A 19870-nucleotide genomic window follows, 5' to 3' on the forward strand; every position below is an offset into this window, starting at 1 on the left:
TGTAGGTGTCTAGCCCCATGACACACATGTAAGTGTCTAGCTCCATGACACACATGTAAGTATGTAGCTCCATGACACACATGTACGTATGTAGCTCCATGGCACACATGTAAGTATGTATCTCCATGACACACATGTATGTATGTAGCTCCCTGACAGACATGTAGGTGTCTAGCCCCATGACACACATGTAAGTGTCTAGCTCCATGACACACATGTAAGTATGTATCTCCATGACACACATGTATGTATGTAGCTCCATGACACACATGTATGTATGTATCTCCATGACACACATGTACGTATGTATCTCCATGACACACATGTAGGTGTCTAGCTCCATGACACACATGTAGGTGTCTAGCTCCATGAAACACATGTAGGTGTCTAGCTCCATGACACACATGTAAGTGTCTAGGTCCATGACACACATGTATGTATGTATCTCCATGACACACATGTAAGTGTCTAGCTCCATGACACACATGTAAGTGTCTAGCTCCATGACACACATGTAAGTGTCTAGCTCCATGACACACATGTAAGTGTCTAGCTCCATGACACACATGTATGTATGTATCTCCATGACACACATGTAGGTGTCTAGCTCCATGACACACATGTAGGTGTCTAGCTCCATGAAACACATGTAGGTGTCTAGCTCCATGACACACATGTAAGTGTCTAGCTCCATGACACACATGTATGTATGTATCTCCATGACACACATGTAGGTGTCTAGCTCCATGACACACATGTAGGTGTCTAGCTCCATGACACACATGTAGGTGTCTAGCTCCATGAAACACATGTAAGTATGTAGCTCCATGACACACATGTAAGTGTCTAGCTCCATGACACACATGTATGTATGTATCTCCATGACACACATGTAGGTGTCTAGCTCCATGACACACATGTAGGTGTCTAGCTCCATGACACACATGTAGGTGTCTAGCTCCATGACACACATGTAGGTGTCTAGCTCCATGACACACATGTCAGTGTCTAGCTCCATGACACACATGTAGGTGTCTAGCTCCATGACACACGTGTAGGTGTCTAGCTCCATGACACACATGTAGGTGTCTAGCTCCATGACACACATGTAGGTGTCTAGCTCCATGACACACATGTAGGTGTCTAGCTCCACAGTGAGGCCGACCACTTTTGGGACCCCCCTCATAAGTATGAAGATCCACGACTCACACATAATGATGCAGTTCTAGACAACATGTAATCATGAAGATCCTATGCACACGCGCAATTGTGTAGCTGCACTGGGTGCTTAAACATACATCTCCATGACAAACGCTTGACGTTCACGTTTCCATTTTCACATGCCTTATAACAGACAATGCCTGACGTAAATTTACAGCTGACTTGACAACCACGAATCTTAATAATGATATACCATATAGGAAAAGGTTAAAGACAATACTAAGCGGTTCTTCATTCGAACAAGGTAATAACACCATGTTTTCTGTGCATAGAGAAAGAACCTTTAAAACGCTCCAACAGTCATGTATCTGTAGTTTAATACATGATATATCATGTTTCATGAGATTGCAAATTAATGTTGCGAATATGTTTACTATGTTCATTTAAATGTTTACCTCATTGCTACTTGTTTTGTTGGTTTTGTAAATACTATTTTGTTATTATTTAATTTACGGTGCTCGGATCGTGTTGTTATGTTATAGAGTGAGTGCATATCGTTTGTTGAAAACACACCCCTGTACGAGTCAAACATGATAAATGGATTTATAATCTATATTTTGTAAAATCATCTATTATATTTACACTTCTGCAGATTTATGATGATGGCAGAAGTAAATTCTTTGAATAAAATATTCAATGAAGTCACGTGTTTTCTGTTTGTTCAGTTACGCTGATAATTTCATTGACATCAAAGATCTGTGACGATCTCTAAGGATGTTCTTAAAGTTTGAGTGTTTCCACTGATCGTCCTCAGCTCTTATCTGACCCTGTGTCACTAGTGTTCTCATCTGGTTTGTCACTTCGTCGTCACGGGTTGGCGTGTCACCAGTGACCATTTTCGACTGGTTTGTCACCCTGTCGCCGTGGGCAGGTGCGTCGCCAGTGACCATCCTCAACTGGTCCGTCAGTCACGGGTTTGTGTGTGTTACCAGTGACCGTCTTCATCTTATTCGTTACCATTGGCCGTCCCGATCCATTTGCACATTGTGCAACAATGTGGACCCATTTGTCTCTGTTCGAACTATGCTATTAGAATCCACTTGTTGATAAAAGCATGAGCAGATTAATATTAAATTGGCTAAAATTATGTTCGTTGAAAGTTGTGTGTTTCGAGCAAGTCTTAGTATAGAGTAGGGGAGCACCTTTAAAATTCAGCACCACCATCTCTCGTGATGACGTTCTCAGCCGTAGGTCACATGTCACTGAGACAGGCAACCAGTTTGTGAGAACCCGTCCGACGCGAACGAGCGACTTCGGATTGCTAGCCCGACAGCTAAGCGACTGAGCTACGCCCACATTGTTGCACAATGTGCAAATTTAGCTAGTCACGGACATGAGTGAGTGAGTGAGTGAGTTAATATTTAACGTCACATCGGCAATGTCTCAGCCATATCGTGACGAGAACATTTAATTCTGAAAGGAAATATATGTATAGTATAAAAACCTGTCAACGAAGGACAGTAAAACAACTAGAATATCACAATATCCATTAAAACTAGCATGGAAAGTTAAAAATGATATCACTATTCGGACAATACAATATAAAATGAGGCTATAGATTGCCAACAACTGAAGGTAGATCACCATACTAGAGGCTGTGGGGACTTACAGTCCTTTTGCTACCTGCATGGACCCTAGTTGGATTTACATCATCCCCTCAGCCGTCAGCAATTTAGACACATCTAGCCAAAAATTATAAATACACATATACTACGACTAAAAACAGTGGAAAGTTTAAATTTACTGTGAATGCTTTTGGACTTACGTACCCTCTCAGGAGGACAATAATTTTACGATCCTCAACCTCCTTTGAGGGTACAGCCACCAACAATTCAAGTTACTAATCCAAACTTCCAATAATTAAAATACATCTATTTACACAACAAGTTTTCAAAATTCAACCAAAAAATCAATGTCTTTTAAAAAAACAATAATTAAATCAGATCTAGCGCTGGTAAAAAGACCCTTAATTGTTTTAACTGTATAATACGTATCCCTTGTGATGGAGAATTCAACACAGTCAAGCAGAATATGCCAGACCGTGACTCTCTCATCACAAGGGATACAAAACAGAGGATCCTCACCTTTCAATAGGTATGAATGAGTATATCTAGTATGGCCAATACGACATCGTCTTAAAAAAATCACTTCAAATCTGGACTGACAGCCCAAGCAGGTGTAACCAATATACGGTTTTATTTCATGTAATTTATCTATACCTACTTCGGTGTCCCACTTCTTCTGCATCAGATCACGGATGTAGGTTCCAATGCTTGCTTTGTAATGAGAGCAGGGAATAAGAAGTGGTGTCACAGATTTGTTGAGTGCTGCTGAAGTCGGGGCTTAGTTTGTCACCAAGCTACTTCGTACCTAGAATTGGGGAATTAGCCGGGGGGATCTCCACACCTTGATACAAACAGAAGGGTTCCAGGGTCAGAACCTTTATTCAATACATGGATTCAATGTCATACAAAATCATTCAACCACAATGATATAAAATGTCACCGATGCACTTGAGAAGAGTAGAATAACATCTAAACCTTACTTCGTATAATAAATCATTATCAATTTGAGTTACACTCAATACAATGTTCATTACCGTTACGACGGCGTAATACAAGCAAATTTAAAGTTATAATTAACAACTGCATGTCTGTACTAACAATATCTGACATAACATAATCTGTAATCATTTATCATGTACATTTTACTCATAAACATTGTGCCATTCTTGAACAGAGACCATTCTTTAATATAGGGGCGTCCTTTACCTTAAATACGGTACGCCCGTACAGTGTTGAACGTGTACTGTTATAATTCGCTGTACGGTAAATTTAACATAACAGTTATGGATGAGCCGTGATATATTTGACAAATAAATATCTCTGGACCAGTTCAGAATATTGACTGACACACAGCAATATAAATTAAGGCCTATGTGACTGATAATTAGAGCGCACTGAGACTGACTACGGTACGTTACGTCACAAGTAAACAATCTATCCGCGTACTAGCTGTGCAGACCAGTGTGGCGGCATGCTAATGAACCGTGACCGTTGCGTTGCTGCACAGATTTTACAGCGTTAGCCTTTATTCATTAAATCCACTGAAGTGCTTTAAACTGACAATGTAAACAACTCACTAAAATATTATACGACTAAACTGTTAACAGGATAAATATGGAAAGTTATGAAGAATATATCTGTAAGTTTGGAAATCTGAAAAACCCTGGTTCTTTACGAACTGATCCACAATACACATAGACTAAATTTCGTAGCTTCCAAATGATTGCTATTTACCGGAGATTTTCCGAATTAACAAGTCACGATAGTGAGGGACAATAGCGTATATCAAATGGAAAATATATATTCACTTAGGCTTTACTAATGCTGTACGCATTTAGTCAGAATAACTTTAACGTTCAAGTATTTCTTCTGAACATATATGCAGTCACAACGTTAACTTAGTTACCTAAAATTACAGTATCTACGAAAGCAACTAGTCACTATATAAAACATATACTTGCGCTGACTTGGTTTTTGGTTTCGACAATATGCGATGGTACAACATCTCAACTGAAGTGAACTAATAACTCTGTCTGTCAGGCAGGAATTGTACATGAAACTGAACAGTGAATTGATGCCGGAAGGTATGGGTAGAACTAGCGCTTCGTATTATTCAACATTTTCCAGTATATTTGAAAAGACGAATTCTACACATATGAATATTACAGTCAGTGCCAGAGTGGCGACTTAAACACATTCTCACAGCGTGCAACCTGCACATATTCTAAATTACAGAACGCACGTATATACATTGTTAACGAAAAACTTCCAGGACACATATTGCGACAGTTTAAAAAAATAATAGAAGCCTATCTTGTAAACCATATCTGTCATACAGCCGAATTGTGTGTTTAAGTTATAACTATGTTAGTCTTACGAAGGGACGGCATACAGATCTTACAAAGTGTCGGCATACAGAACTACAAAGTGACGGCATAGAGAACTACAAAGTGACGGCATACAGAACTACCGTAGTAATGATACCAAGTTACATTAATCATAACCACGCGGCCAAGGCACAAGATTAGAACATGACTTTGATAAAGTGCAGAACTAGTTAATTGTTCAAGTAAGGCGCATTTTAAGCAAAAATATGAAAATAGAAAAGCTTAAAGTAACTATGGCTTACCTTGATACAAACAGAAGGGTTCCAGGGTCAGACTGATGTATGTTTCAGACCCTGGTGCTTATATAGCTGAACCCTCTGCTTGTACGGTATAACCAGTTTCCCTAAAATGGAGACGACGCTTTGTCTATCTTTTGAAAAGTTATGGCATCGAGATATTACTCAATTTTGGCCGATAACTTTCGAGATTCTAATTGCTTTGGCCGTGTGTTGTCGGAAAGGTTGAGTACTAACCAGTAATGTACGTGGTTAAGCCTCCACATCTAATTATAATTTGACAGCGTGTACAGGCGTGAATATTTGACCATTAAGTTGTGGTCGGAGCGGTCAGTACAAACACTGAAGTGTATACTCAATCAGGCCTGTAGCGGCATGGGGCGATGCCAGTAGCATAGGCAGCTATCAGTTACGCATGTTGCCGATAACAAGTCTGCTACAACGTGAATACTTTAACAAAATGTACGAAATATAACATTGACTTTGGTGAGAAATATCTGAATAATTTTAGGTAAGAATATGCAGATTTTTGCAACTGTTATAGTACCCCTGTGCCCTGGAAAGCTTTTGGCCGCAAAAGCAATTAGGTAGCATCAAAACACACACACAAAAAGAACCAAAACAACAAGAGTCAATAAAAACATCAAGGAAATGCATAGTCAACACTGATATACAAAAATTAGAAAGTCATACATCGGAGAATGCAATTACAAAATGAGTAAGTACTGCTCAACAACATGAAATGCCCATCCTAAATGTACGCTCAGAAAGAATTTGCTTTGTAAATGTTAGGTAGAGGAGGTCTCAAATAAGTAATTAAAATGAACTAGGTATGGAGTGTGGATCGAGAACCTTATAATAGCCATTATGAATAAGCAACACGTAGGCGGTGAATGGTTGTGTAAAGAAACGCTGAAGCTTACGTGCAGTAAGAAAGGAGACTTGAAGTGTCTGGGGAATAGTGATGGAAGTTTTAGCAAGTTTATTAGTAACAATGAAGTCTGGCCAATCAACAGAGAGGGTTGGAAAAAAGTAACCAGAAAAACGGAGGTTTTCGACAGTGTATGGGGGCTGTATGTCCCAGTAAGCAGGACAAAGTGATAAGGAAAGAATGGGAATAGTGACGCACTCGGGACCAGTAGTAAGTTCCAAGAGAAGACCATTTTGCATTCTTGAACGATGTCGGATGAGAAGGATGACAAGGATAGTAGTGACAGCTAGGGTAATGATACCAAGAAGGATAGAAACGTGATAGTCGGCAAGAGAAGAGATGACAAGGATAGTAGTGACAGCTAAGGTAATGATACCAAGAAGGATAGAAACGTGATAGCCGGCAAGAGAAGAGATGACGAAGCCTGGAGGCTGGGGACTATGGGTAGTGTGGGCGTTATAATCTAAAGATGGGTGTTGCACAGATTTAACGGGAGCAACACGAGTAACTAGCATGAGAGTGGCTGAAAGTGTACGAAGTTTGAAAAACATCCATGTAACTAATAAAATTGAAAAGGCCGAAACAACAGATGCGGAAATGGCAACTATAGAGTTTGTGTCTGGCCAGGTAGTTGGCAATGGTAGCTGTCCATCAAGGAATGGCTCAGCGATTGACTGGAAAATGGTCAGATCCTTTTTGGCACTTTCAGCTATTCGTTTGAGACTAAGGTGGGCTTGATTGTCATTGGCCAAAACGCTTGAAAATTCATGGGAAAATATATTAAATTTAGGGATGGTGAAGTTGATTGCCTTTTTAAAAGAGGTATCACCTGCTATACTAGCAAGGGCAGTGTCATCAAAAAAATGTTGTAGGAGAGGGAGGTTAACTGGATGAAGATGAGAGATTTGGCTGGTTTTATTAGAACAGGATCCAAAAGAGGCAGGGAAGAAGAGTTCTTCAGTAGACAAGGAGCAGTAACATGGAGTTTTAATGAGACAAAAATTGCACCCAGTAATCATTCTATGTGCTTTAGGGCAGGTTAGGGTAAGGAATGGTATTTGGTAAACTAAAACTTGAGAAGAATCAACTGAAATTAACTGAGGTGGTAGGTTTGGTAACGTAACGGAAGTCACAGAGGTTCTTAATCTGCTGTTTGTTATTATGATAAAGGGCCAAAGTACATGAAGGTCTATTAATTGATACGATGGGTATTCTAAAGGGACAATGTAAAGCAATTTCATCACCAGAGCAAGACGTCAAAGTGGAGCTATCAATTTCGACATAACTTTGAGCATCTGAGGACACAGCTAGATATGTAGGGGTATCCAAAAGGTGGGTGGAATGAGTAGATGTGCTATTAATTGGTAGGGGAAGGGAAATAACTTTGTACATTTTGGTTTACCTAATGAGGACAAGGGAAATTTAACTGACATGGAGACATGGGATTTTGTTCTCGCAAATATGAATTTAGCTTGGGAATAATAGTAATTTGGATTGGTATGCTGTAAGTGGAATTTGGGATATTTATTGGACAAGACCGAAGACAGGTGATGAATTGTTTGCAGCAAGGTTTCAGGGTCTATCAGTAAAGGGGACAATTTATGTTTGGCTAAATCTTGAATGCCTAACTTCAGTTCCTCTAACTGATGTTCAACAACATAGGCATTTTGGATCTGATTAATTAAAAGGGAGGTAAGTGTTGTAAGGGAAGAAGTCATCGTTTCTACATTATGCTCAAGGGCAGTGGTAGCGCATGTAATGGCGTCATGATTGGATTTAATACCTTTTAATGCATTTTTGAACCTATTGTCTACCAGTTTCATGAATGAGGAAAGATGTGCTGAATGTTGTTTCATAACACTGGCTACACTGAGATCATGTTTGGTTAGGGCATTTATGTGTTGCGCTAAAATGTTAACATCATTTGTCGTGGCTGTACCAAATAATGTCTTGGATAATGTACCAACGAAGCTCAAAATAGCTCTTTTGGTTCGGGTAGATGAGGGAATTCTGGATTCAGGAATTAGTTTGATAATTTGTAGTCGAGTAGCATTGAACTGGGCAACACATTTCGTCTTAATAGCATTCAAGTGCATCTGGGTTTGATGCAGGAGGTCACAGTTTTTGTTACCCTGATGGCAGCCACTGAATGTTGGGTGAGTGAGTGAGTGAGTTAAGATTTAACGTCACATCGGCAATATTACAGCCATATCGTGACGAGAACAAGTAATTATAATACTACAAATACATTAATAGCACATACATTGTAAAACCCTGTCAACGAAGGACAGTAAAACTAACTAGAATATCACAGAGTAGAATCTAAAACTAGTGAATAGACCTAAAACAATGCATCTATACAGGACAGTACAATATAAAAATGAGCTATAGGTTGCTAACAACTGAAGGTAGATCACCATACTAAGGACCATGGGGACTTACAGTACATTTGCTTCCTGCAAGGACCCTAGTTGGGTTTACACCATCCCTTCAGATGTTAGCAATTGAGACAAATCTAGCCATAAAGTAAAAACACACTTATTCTACGATTAAAAAGCTGGAAAACTGAAATTTACTCCAAATGTTTGAGGACTAATGTACCCTCTCAAGGGGACAATTGTTTTACGGTACTTCAACCCCCTTTGAGGGTACAGCCACTAACGATTTGAGTTACAAATTTAATCTTCCAATTTTAAAATATTTATATATTTACAATTCATTTAACAAATCTAATTCTTTTAAAAAAGCAATAATTAAATGACCACTGTTATTGTTAAAAAGATCCTTCATAGTTTGTGAATTAAAATACTGATCCCTTGTGATGGAATACTCAACACAGTTAAGCAAGATATGCTTGACTGTGATTCTTTCATCACAAGGGATGCAGAACGGAGGATCCTCACCTTTCAAAAGATATTCATGAGTATATCTCGTATGGCCAATACGACATCGCCGTAAAATGACCTCCTCAAATCTGGACTGACAACCCAAGTGGGTATAACCAATATAAGGCTTTATTGCATGTAATTTATTTATACCCACCTGGGTGTCCCACTTCTTTTGCATCAGATCACGAATATAGGATCGAATTGTAGCTTTATAATCAGAGTATGGAATAAGAAGTGGAGTCACAGATTTGTTGAGTGCTGCCCTGGCAGCAAGATCAGCCATTGCGTTGCCAGAAATGCCTACATGGCTTGGCAACCAACAGAAGACGATGTCGTATTGGCCAGTTGCAAGATTATTATACAATTCAATTATTTCTATTAAAAGTGGATGTTTACATGACAGGTTCTTAATTGCCTGAAGGCAAGAAAGAGAGTCGGAATAGATAATATACTGTTTATGTGTAGGATGTTTTTCAATATATTTAAGAGCCGTTAATATAGCGTTTGCTTCTGCTGTGTAAATAGAAATGTTACCTGGTAATCTGAAAGATATTGTTCTGGATCCAATGACAGTGGCACAAGCCACAGCGCCACCATCCTTGGATCCATCTGTAAATAAAGATTTGTATGTGTTATAGTTACTTTGTAATTGATGATATTCTTGTTTATATTGTAATTCATTTGTTTCTGATTTTTTAAACTTTGTCAGTGTTAGGTCAACTTGCGGCCTCACTAATTGCCAGGGAGGAGAAGAAAGAAGACGGGAATGAGATATATTCTCCATCTCAATCCCAGCAGCAGAAATGTATTGTTGGATTCTTATCCCAAGAGGAGGAACAAGTGAAGTTTGTTTATTATACAAATCCTCATACAGAGGATTAAAAACGCAGTTGTGAGCAGGATTGGATTCATTTGAATATAACTTTGTAATATATTGTAAAGACAATTTGATACGGCGAAGTTTCAAAGACGGCTCATCGGCCTCAACGTAAAGACTGTCAATGGGAGATGTTCTGAAAGATCCAATACATAGCCTCAGACCTTGGTGATGTACAGAATCTAATAGCTTTAGGTTGCTTTTGCAGGCTCCACCATACACAATGGAACCGTAATCAAGTTTTGATCGAACCAGAGATCTATATAAGTGAAGGAGGGTACTTTGGTCTCCTCCCCACTTTGAATTAGAAACAACTTTTAACAAATCGAGCGCCTTCAGGCATTTGGCTTTGAGGTACTTAATATGAGGCAGAAAGGTCAGATGTGAGTCAAAGATGAGACCAAGAAATTTAGCCTCCTTCACAACTTTGATGGGTGTGCCATTTAATGATAATTCGGGGTCTTTATGGGGTTTGTATTTCCTACAAAAATGGATACAATTAGTTTTAGTTTTAGAAAATTTGAACCCGTTTTCCAGACACCATTTATGAATTTTGTTTAGACACAATTGTAACTGTCTCTCAATAGTTCGCATATTTTTACCACGGCAAGAAATATTAAAATCATCCACAAATAATGATCCGTCAATTGAATCACTTAAAACCTTTGAAAGACTATTTATTTTAATACTAAATAGAGTGACCGACAAAATACTGCCTTGTGGAACACCCTGATCCTGATTATAATGAGCAGACAGGGTTGAACCTACGCGGACTTGAAATTGCCTGTCGGTTAAAAATTGAGATACAAAGAGAGGCAAACGACCTCTCAAACCAAAATCATGTAAATCCTGTAAAATGCCATGCTTCCACGTAGTATCGTAGGCTTTCTCAAGATCAAAAAATATAGATACTGCGTGTTGTTTGGTGATAAAAGCATTTTTGACGAAGGATTCTAAACGCACTAAATGATCAATAGTACTTCGATTCTTCCGAAAACCACATTGAATATTGGTAATGAGGTTATTGGTTTCCAGATACCAAATTAATCTGTTATTTACCATTCGCTCCATGGTTTTACAGACGCAGCTGGTTAAAGATATCGGTCTGTAATTTGATGGATCCGTGTGATCCCGGCCAGGTTTTGGTATTGGCACAACAATGGCATTACGCCACGAAGGAGGAAAAATTCCAGACATCCATATTTTGTCAAATATATCTAAAAGTGTGACCAGACATGGTTCAGGTAAGTGTTTTAATAGTTGGTAATGAATATTGTCATCACCCGCTGCAGTGTCACGGGCTTGATCAAGAGCAGTATGTAGCTCATGTAACGAAAACACTTCATTATAGTCCTCACCATTAGTGGAATTGAAATTAACTTTTGTCTTTTCCTGTTGTTTTTGGTAACTCTGAAATTCAGGGACATAATTTGCCGAAGAGGAATTTTTTGCAAGAGTTTCGCCAATTTTATTTGCAATGTCCGCTTTGTTAGTGACTAATTTGTCACCATCTTTAAGATGGTGAACAGCGGATTTTGAACCTTTGCCTTTTATTCGCTGAACCATGTTCCACACCTTAGACATAGGTGTACGTGAATTAATTTTTGAAACATAGCTCCTCCAAGATTGGCGCTTGTTTTGCTTATACGTGCGTCTTGCCTTCGCACTAGTGATTTTAACATTGTTGAAGTTATGAACAGTAGGATGTCTGCGAAAATATTTTTCTGCTTTCTTCCTACGTTTTCTTGCCTGTTTGCACTCGTCAGTAAACCATGGTTTACGAATATGAGGAGTTGCAGAGGACTTAGGAATGGTTTCATCAGCAATTTCATTCAGTTGTGTTGAGAACATCAGGATGGGATCTGGTACATTACTGAAGTGATCAGGTGTTAATTTTTCAACGCATAATTGTTCATACACAGGCCAATTTGCCTTAGCGAAATTCCACCGCGATGAAGGTGGATTGTCATCTGGTGTTATAGATTCCAGGAGAGTAGGGAAGTGATCGCTTCCACAAAGGTCATCATGTACAGACCATTCAAATTCGGTGTAAACATTCGCATCTGTGAGGGACAGATCAAGTGAAGAATAGGTTCCAGTGGCAGGGTGTAAATAGGTGCTGGATTCATCATTAAACACACATAAATTATTATCAGAAATAAAATCTTCAATGACCTTGCCTTTATTGTTTGCACTTGTACTGCCCCATAGAGGGTTGTGCCCGTTTAAATCGCCCATGATGATACAAGGCTTCGGTAGCTGATCATACAGCGTCTGAAGATCAGATTGTCTTAGAGAAGATGATGGTGGAATGTATAAAGAGCACAGTGTAAGTGTAATATGCAAAGTCAGTCGAATAGCAACGGCTTGAAGATTAGTATTTAGATGAACAGCACTATGGGTGATATTCTGTCTTACTAATATACTAGAACCTCCAGTCGCTTTATCTCCTGGAGGAGAAAATGAATGGTAACTCATGTACTGCCTTAAATCAAATGAATCGGTATGCTTAAGATAGGTCTCTTGTAGACAGAAGGCCGAAGGTTTAAAATCCTGGACTAACAACTGTATCTCATTAAAATTCTTTCTAAGTCCTCTGCAATTCCATTGGACTATATTAGATGAATGACTCATGGAGGTTCAATGGGTGATCTCTCACGTGAGCGTGATGACGCAGAACTCCTCACAGAACTCTGTGATAATGGAGTTACATCCATGTCCATAGCACTGTAGGTGTTGTGGACAGGTACCTCGGATGAAACGGGATTCCTGGGAGATTGGTTTCTATTTAACTTTTTTCTATTACTTTTTGTGCTTTTTCCACTGGATGGGTGTTCCACGACTGGTTGCGTCTGACTTTCAGCCTGAGCAGTAGAAGATGAAGTCGATGTTTGGCTATCGACCATGATGACAGGTGGTATTACAACAGGTTGTTCCGAATTGATCCAAGTGAAGTCCGTCTGACATGAAACAGACGAAGTTGGAGCCGCCTGAGAAACAGCATTAGCATATGTGAGTGTGGACTGAGATGTGGATTGAGAGCCTAGTTGAGAAGTCAATAGCTTCCTGGCTTCTCCAAAAGTAATGTTGTTCTCACATTTTAGTTTTAAGATTTTTTATTCGGTTTGCCAAACAGGGCAGGATTTGGATGAGGCCATATGTTGGCCACCACAATTTGTACAGTGCAGTGCTTGTTGACATGTTGTAATCATGATTATCGCCACAGCGTTGACAAGCTACGGAGCGAGTACAAGTCTTTGATCCGTGGCCAAACTTCTGACATTTAAAGCATCGGAGTGGAGTGGGGACATACACCTCCACTCCGATGTTGACATAACCAGCTTTGATAGAGCGTGGTAATGAAGATCTGGCAAACGTAAACAAGTACGTATTTGTTGGTTCTATTTTTGAATCTTCCTTCCTCCGAGTAAAACGTTTAACAGAAGACACTCCTTGTTGTTTTAATTCATCAGTTATTTCCTGCTCCGACATACCAGACAAGGAACGGGTCCGGTCACGTACTATGCCTCGGCAGGAGTTGAGTGTCCTGTGTTCAGAAACAATCACCGGAATATTGGCAAATGTAGTGATGGATAACAGATTGAGGGATTGTTGTTTCCTCACACATTCTACCAGTAAAGAGCCAGAGCGCAGCCGGGTGACATTCTTCACCTCGCCACAATGTCCATGAATAGCCTTAGAAATGGCAAAGGGGTTCAGTTTAATTGGTAAGTGGTCTTCAGCTTCTATCACGATGAATCGAGCCCAGGAATCAAAATCTGTAATACTCTCGTCAGAAGAAATTGATTCTAGATGCCTGCGTTTTGAACCAGTGTGATTATGAGCCATGGTGACATATATATAAATTCAACAACCCTGCTCCCCACCCACCATGGAGTGTCAACAGGGACGGTGTCTAACTGCATCGGATTTCCAGCATGCAAACACCAGGGATACAGGGTTGCTATACTCCAGCAAATATGACTTGAATAGCAATACTTGTTTACTAAAACGATTGCCAGGCTGGTTCTACCCGTAACAACTATTTAGAAACAGAGAGTATTCAGCGGTCAACATCGCCAGATTGGCCCATGAGCCACCGCCTTCTGGCATAGGACTCTAGGCAAACGGATAGTTTATAAGTTCAAATACAAAAACAGTCAGTTTCAGAAAAATGCACAATAAGATGCAATAGGTGCATTAATAATGTTGTCCATGCGCAGGGCATGGCGTGACCAGCCGATTGATAGAACCGGGCCAGTTCTACCACCCGTCTAGGTGAAGTTAGGGCCAAAGTGGTGTGTTGGGCAATAGGAACACAGTTGCAGGCTCCTATTGCCCTCAACCACCAGGATCCCCTCCTCCACCGACACAGGGCTGCAACCCACGGCAAACGGGTTGGTGGACCAAATATACCCCGGGTCCACAACGGGGGTGTTGGCGAGCTCTTGGCGTTACCCAGCACCCACCACGAGGAGGTGGCTCGCCACGGGTGCCACTGAATGTTGGGATGCCAGGAACACTGGGAAGTTTCACCTCGTAAGTATGGATCCAATACAGTAGAGAAATGAACTTGGGGGGCAGGACGAAAGAGAATACCATAGTTCAATCGTGGGACTGGATCAGAAGACACAACAGGGCGGGCAAAATACATCAGCAGCCACAGTATTATCAGACTCCAGGTGGAACCTTTTCAGAAATCAAAAATGAGACTATTAGATGAGCTGACCTGGCTGAGCAGAATGTCGCGGCCGTCACCATCTGAACAACCTAGCACTATAAACACAGTGAACAAGGTTACTGTAGGAGGGGGGTGGGGTGGGGTCAAAAACACATCTAAAGCTACACCATGAAAATCTCAAAAGACAAACTGGACTCTAGAAAACATGTGACTTATTTGAAGTATTTGCGTCCCTTTTTGCGTTTTCTACCAGACTTTGTGGTTGCCTTATGGAATTCATCTATAAGATTCTTGCTGAGATTGGATTCAGGTGCCCATGTTGTGGTAAGATAACCTGTCCATTTGATGCGATAGTGGGGGATGCCTTTCTGCCGTCTGCATTGGAGAATCTTATCAATGGGGTATATGTCTGCATCGTCAGTGATAGGATTCGGATCATTTTCTGACTGAGACGTAGATGGTATACTGCCGGGATCAGAGATATGTGGCTGAGGTGGTACCATCTGAGTATCTGTTTGAGTGTCAGTGCCATCGGCTGTGTTGGTTGCGGGGGTTGGGGCAGTTTGATTAGGGTCAGGGGTTAGAGCAGTATCACGGTTGTGGTGTGGTGTGGAGTTGGAGTTGGAGTTGGAGTTGGAGTAGGTGTAGGTGTAGGTGTAGGTGTAGGTGTAGGTGTAGGTGTAGGTGTAGGTGTAGGTGTAGGTGTAGGTGTAGGTGTAGGTGTTGGTGTAGGTGTTGGTGTTGGTGTTGGTGTTGGTGTTGGTGTTGGTGTTGGTGTTGGTGTTGGTGTTGGTTTTGGTGTTGGTGTTGGTGTTGGTATTGGATTAGGATGTGGATTAGTATTGGGAGCAGGATTGGGATCTGGAAGTCTGTTGTTTGGGTCTGTACGGGTGGTGTACGGCTTCAGTCTGTTTGCATGGATGAGAGATTTGTGTAGTTTGCCTGTTTGTGAGTGTAATTGGGACCTAATCCAATGATTTTGAATGGACCAGTATATTTCACTGACAGTTTGGGAGATTGACCTTTGTGAACCTGTCGGTTATCCACCAAAACAAGATCATCCACCTTATATGAAGGACTCTGAGCTTTGACATCACATCGTGTCTTGTTGATGTCCTGAGATATTTCTGTATTTTCTTTGGCAATAGCCTTTGCCAATTTCAGGTTCTCAAGGAGTGCCTTCAGGTGACCTTCTGCAGTTTTGCCAAGGGTAGGTTTGGGAAGAAGGGCTGTGTCAATAGGGAGGTGCATTTCCTTTCCAAACAGAAGGTGGTAAGGAGTGAAACCATTAGCCTGACATGGTGTGGTTCGCATTAACATCATGACAAAGGGAATGAGATCTGCCCAATTTGACTGTTTCTCATCCGAATAAGCCTGTAGTGCTTGTGCAATTGTACGGTTTCTGTGCTCGCACATACCATTTGTCTGAGGATGATAGCTAGAGGTTGTATAATGTTTTATTTCCATCAATTCACATAGTGCATTCACAAGCTTTGAAGTAAATTGACGGCCTCTATCAGAAAGGAGTGACCTCGGAGCACCAAATCTGGTAATGACCTGATTGACAAGGACCTTAGCTACCTCTGTGGCATCTTGCGTTTTGATGGGAAAGCCTTCAGGCCATCTAGAAAGAGCATCGACTACAAGCAAAACGTATTTATAGCCATCTTTGGTCTCAGGCAAGGGCCCAAGTATGTCAATGTGAACCCGACTGAAAGTGTCGTCTACAGGCATGGGAACCATAGGGGCTGGTTTGGCATGGGTATGCATTTTGGTCTTTTGGCATACTTCACATGACCTGATGTAATTGTCAATATCTTGATAGATTCCTGGCCAGTGATATTTACCAATGAGAGCCTGATGAGTGGCGTCCCTACCAAAATGACATCCACCTACTTTGGAATCATGGTAAGCCTCAAGCAGTTGCTTCCTAAGTGCTAAGGGAATGACAACAAGTGTGATTCTCTGTGGACGATTGTTCTTGGTACCCCTATATTTAGCTTGATGGAAATGGTAGAGTATGCCATCAAGAAGAGCATACTGTTGGGCACGACCTACAAGACCTTTGACTTGTGTGTCACTGTAACCTGCTGGGATTTCATCTTTGGCAAGGTAATCAATGATGGGTTTGAGATCAGGAGACTTATACTGTTGGTCATCAAATTGCTTGTCATTAAGGTCTAATGCTGTAAGAGCCATAACACCTGTTTTAGGGGGATTGGGTTCATTTGCATAGACAAAATCCACTTGGATGGGTGAGGGAGTACCTTGATCAAGGTCAACATCAGAGAGAGGATGAGAGGTAGAACAGGAACTGGGAGTGAATGTTCTATTAGATGTTGTGGGGCTGTTTGTGTTGTAATCTGGGATGTACTAGTGGTAGCAGCATTTGCTATTGGTTGTTTTGGTTCAGCTGAGATTGCTTGTATATGTGTTTGACTTGGTGGAATGGGAGGTGATGGAATGTCATCTGTGACAGGAGCTGTGAGTGGTTCAGGGTATCTAGTACGTGACAAAGCATCAGCATTGGCATTGGATTTGCCTGGTCTGTGTATGATTTCATAATTGTACTCTTGGAGCATGAGGGACCATCTGCCTAATCTACCATCTTTCTGTTTGATGTTTTTGAGCCATGTGAGAGCTTTGTGGTCAGTGTAAATTGTAAATCTAATTCCTGCCAAGTATACCCTGTAAGTTCTGATGCCTTCAAGTACAGGCAAACATTCTAATTGCGTTACACCCCAGTTCTTCTCTGATGAATGCAATGATCTCCCACCATAACATATGGTCGGTCGTCAAAATGAATGGTTTGCTTGGGTCTGGGTAAGCAAGTACTGGTGATGATGTCAATGCTTGTTTTAATTTAGTAAATGCTTGCTGGCACTTGTCAGTCCAGGAAAATTTGACATCTTTCTTTAGTGTGTCATAGAGAGGTGATGCTATTCCTGAGAAATTTGGAACAAACTTTCTATAATAACTAGCCAAACCAATAAAATGACGGACATCGTGAACATTTTTGGGCTGTGGAATTTTGGTGACGGCATCAATTTTGGATTGATCTACCTCAATACCATTTTTGCTAAAGTTGTGACCTAAGTATTGCACCTGCTTGGCAGCGAACTTACATTTACTAGGCTTGCCAAACCTGGCTTGCCAAACCTGGCTTTGAAGGCTGGCCCAATTTTAGTGATGTCATGCCGTTCATCTGCCGGTAGATCTTGGAGCCATATTTTCGCTGCTCCCTCCAAGTAGAAGTGGATCAGGCGACCCTGTTTCTGTGCAGAAATTGAATAACGTGACAAAGTTTTGAAAATCTTGCCACCAAGAATCAGCATCTTTGGAACCGTTGTATGGCTGGAGTTTAACGTGAAGTGTTGCCATAGTACCTTGCTGTTGGGGAGATGAGTTGAAGGTGGATGACGTAGCTGTAGAGGCAACTACTGGGGTGGTACTTGGCCTGGATACTGCTGCACTTTTTGATGTCACGGTAGGGGTCGTCAGTGATGGTGAGTTGGACCTCTGAATCACTTGAGTCTCGAGCAAACTGGTTAGGTTTAACCTTGGCTCGTGACCCCTCAGCTTCTGTCTGTAGTTTGAAGGTGTGGCACCGGTCATCTAGGATTTGTCCTCCACCATATGAAGTCTGGGCTTGGTTTGTCACCAATCTACTTCGTACCTAGAATTGGGGAATTAGCCGGGGGGATCTCCACACCTTGATGCAAACAGAAGGGTTCCAGGGTCAGACTGACGTATGTTTCAGACCCTGGTGCTTATATAGCTGAACCCTCTGCTTGTATGGTATAACCAGTTTCCCTAAAATGGAGACGACGCTTTGTCTATCTTTTGAAAAGTTATGGCATCGAGATATTACTCAATTTTGGCCGATAGCTTTCGAGATTCTAAATGCTTTGGCCGTGTGTTGTTGGAAAGGTTGAGTACTAACCAGTAATGTACGTGGTTAAGCCTCCACATCTACATCTGTCTAATTTGACAGCGTGTACAAGCGTGAATATTTGACCATTAAGTTTTGGTCGGAGCGGTCAGTACAAACACTGGAGTGTATACTCAATCAGGCCTGTAGCGGCATGGGGCGATGCCAGTAGCATAGGCAGCTGTCAGTTACGCAAGTTGCCGATAACAAGTCTGCTACAACGTGAATACTTTAACAAAATGTACGAAATATAACATTGACTTTGGTGAGAAATATCTGAATAATTTTAGGCAAGAATATGCACATTTTTGCAACTGTTATACTGCCTTGGCAGCAAGATCGGCCATTGTGTTACCAGAAATGCCTACGTGGCTTGGTAACCAACAGAAGACGATGTTGTATTGGCCAGTAGCAAGATTATTACACAATTCAATAATATCAATTAAAAGTGGATGTTTACATGATAAATTTTTAATCGCCTGAAGACTAGAAAGAGAATCTGAATAGATTATATATTGTTTACGTTTAGGGTGTCTTTGAATATATTTAAGAGCTGTTGATATGGCGTTAGCTTCAGCTGTGAAAATAAAACAATTATCTGGTAATCTAGAAGATATTGTTCTGGATCCAATGACAGTGGCACAAGCTACAGCGCCACCATCCTTGGATCCATCTGTAAATAGGGATTTATAATTGCTATATTGATGTTTTAATTGATTATATTCTTGCTTATATTGTAATTCATTAGTTTCTGATTTTTTAAATGTGGTCAATGTTAGGTCTACTTGGGGCCTGACCAACTGCCAAGGAGAAGAAAGAAGACGGGAGGGAGCTATGTTTTCTAGCTGAATGCCAGCAGCAGAAAGAAAGGGTTTAATTCTATGTCCTAGAGGCGGAAGAAGAGAAGACTTTTTGTTGTATAATTCCTCATAAAGGGGATTGAAAACACAGTTATATGCAGGGTTAGAATGATTAGAGCATAATTTAGTAATGTACTGTAAAGCTAACTTTATACGGCGCAGCTCAAGAGATGGTTCATCAGCCTCAACATAGAGACTGTCAATAGGTGAAGTTCTAAAAGATCCAAGACAAAGTCTTAGACCTTGATGATGGACAGAATCAAGAAGTTTAAGATTGCTTTTGCAGGCTCCAC

The 19870-nt window shown here is 40.8% G+C and overlaps 1 pseudogene; it reads right to left on the bottom strand.

The window, feature by feature from the left end:
* Window positions 1-6225: 6225 nt before the first annotated feature.
* Window positions 6226-18121, bottom strand: LOC137262001 (uncharacterized; annotated as a pseudogene).
* Between the last annotated feature and the right edge of the window lie 1749 nt (window positions 18122-19870).

Source organism: Haliotis asinina, chromosome 14, assembly GCF_037392515.1.
Source record: "Haliotis asinina isolate JCU_RB_2024 chromosome 14, JCU_Hal_asi_v2, whole genome shotgun sequence".
Lineage (NCBI taxonomy): Eukaryota > Metazoa > Mollusca > Gastropoda > Lepetellida > Haliotidae > Haliotis > Haliotis asinina.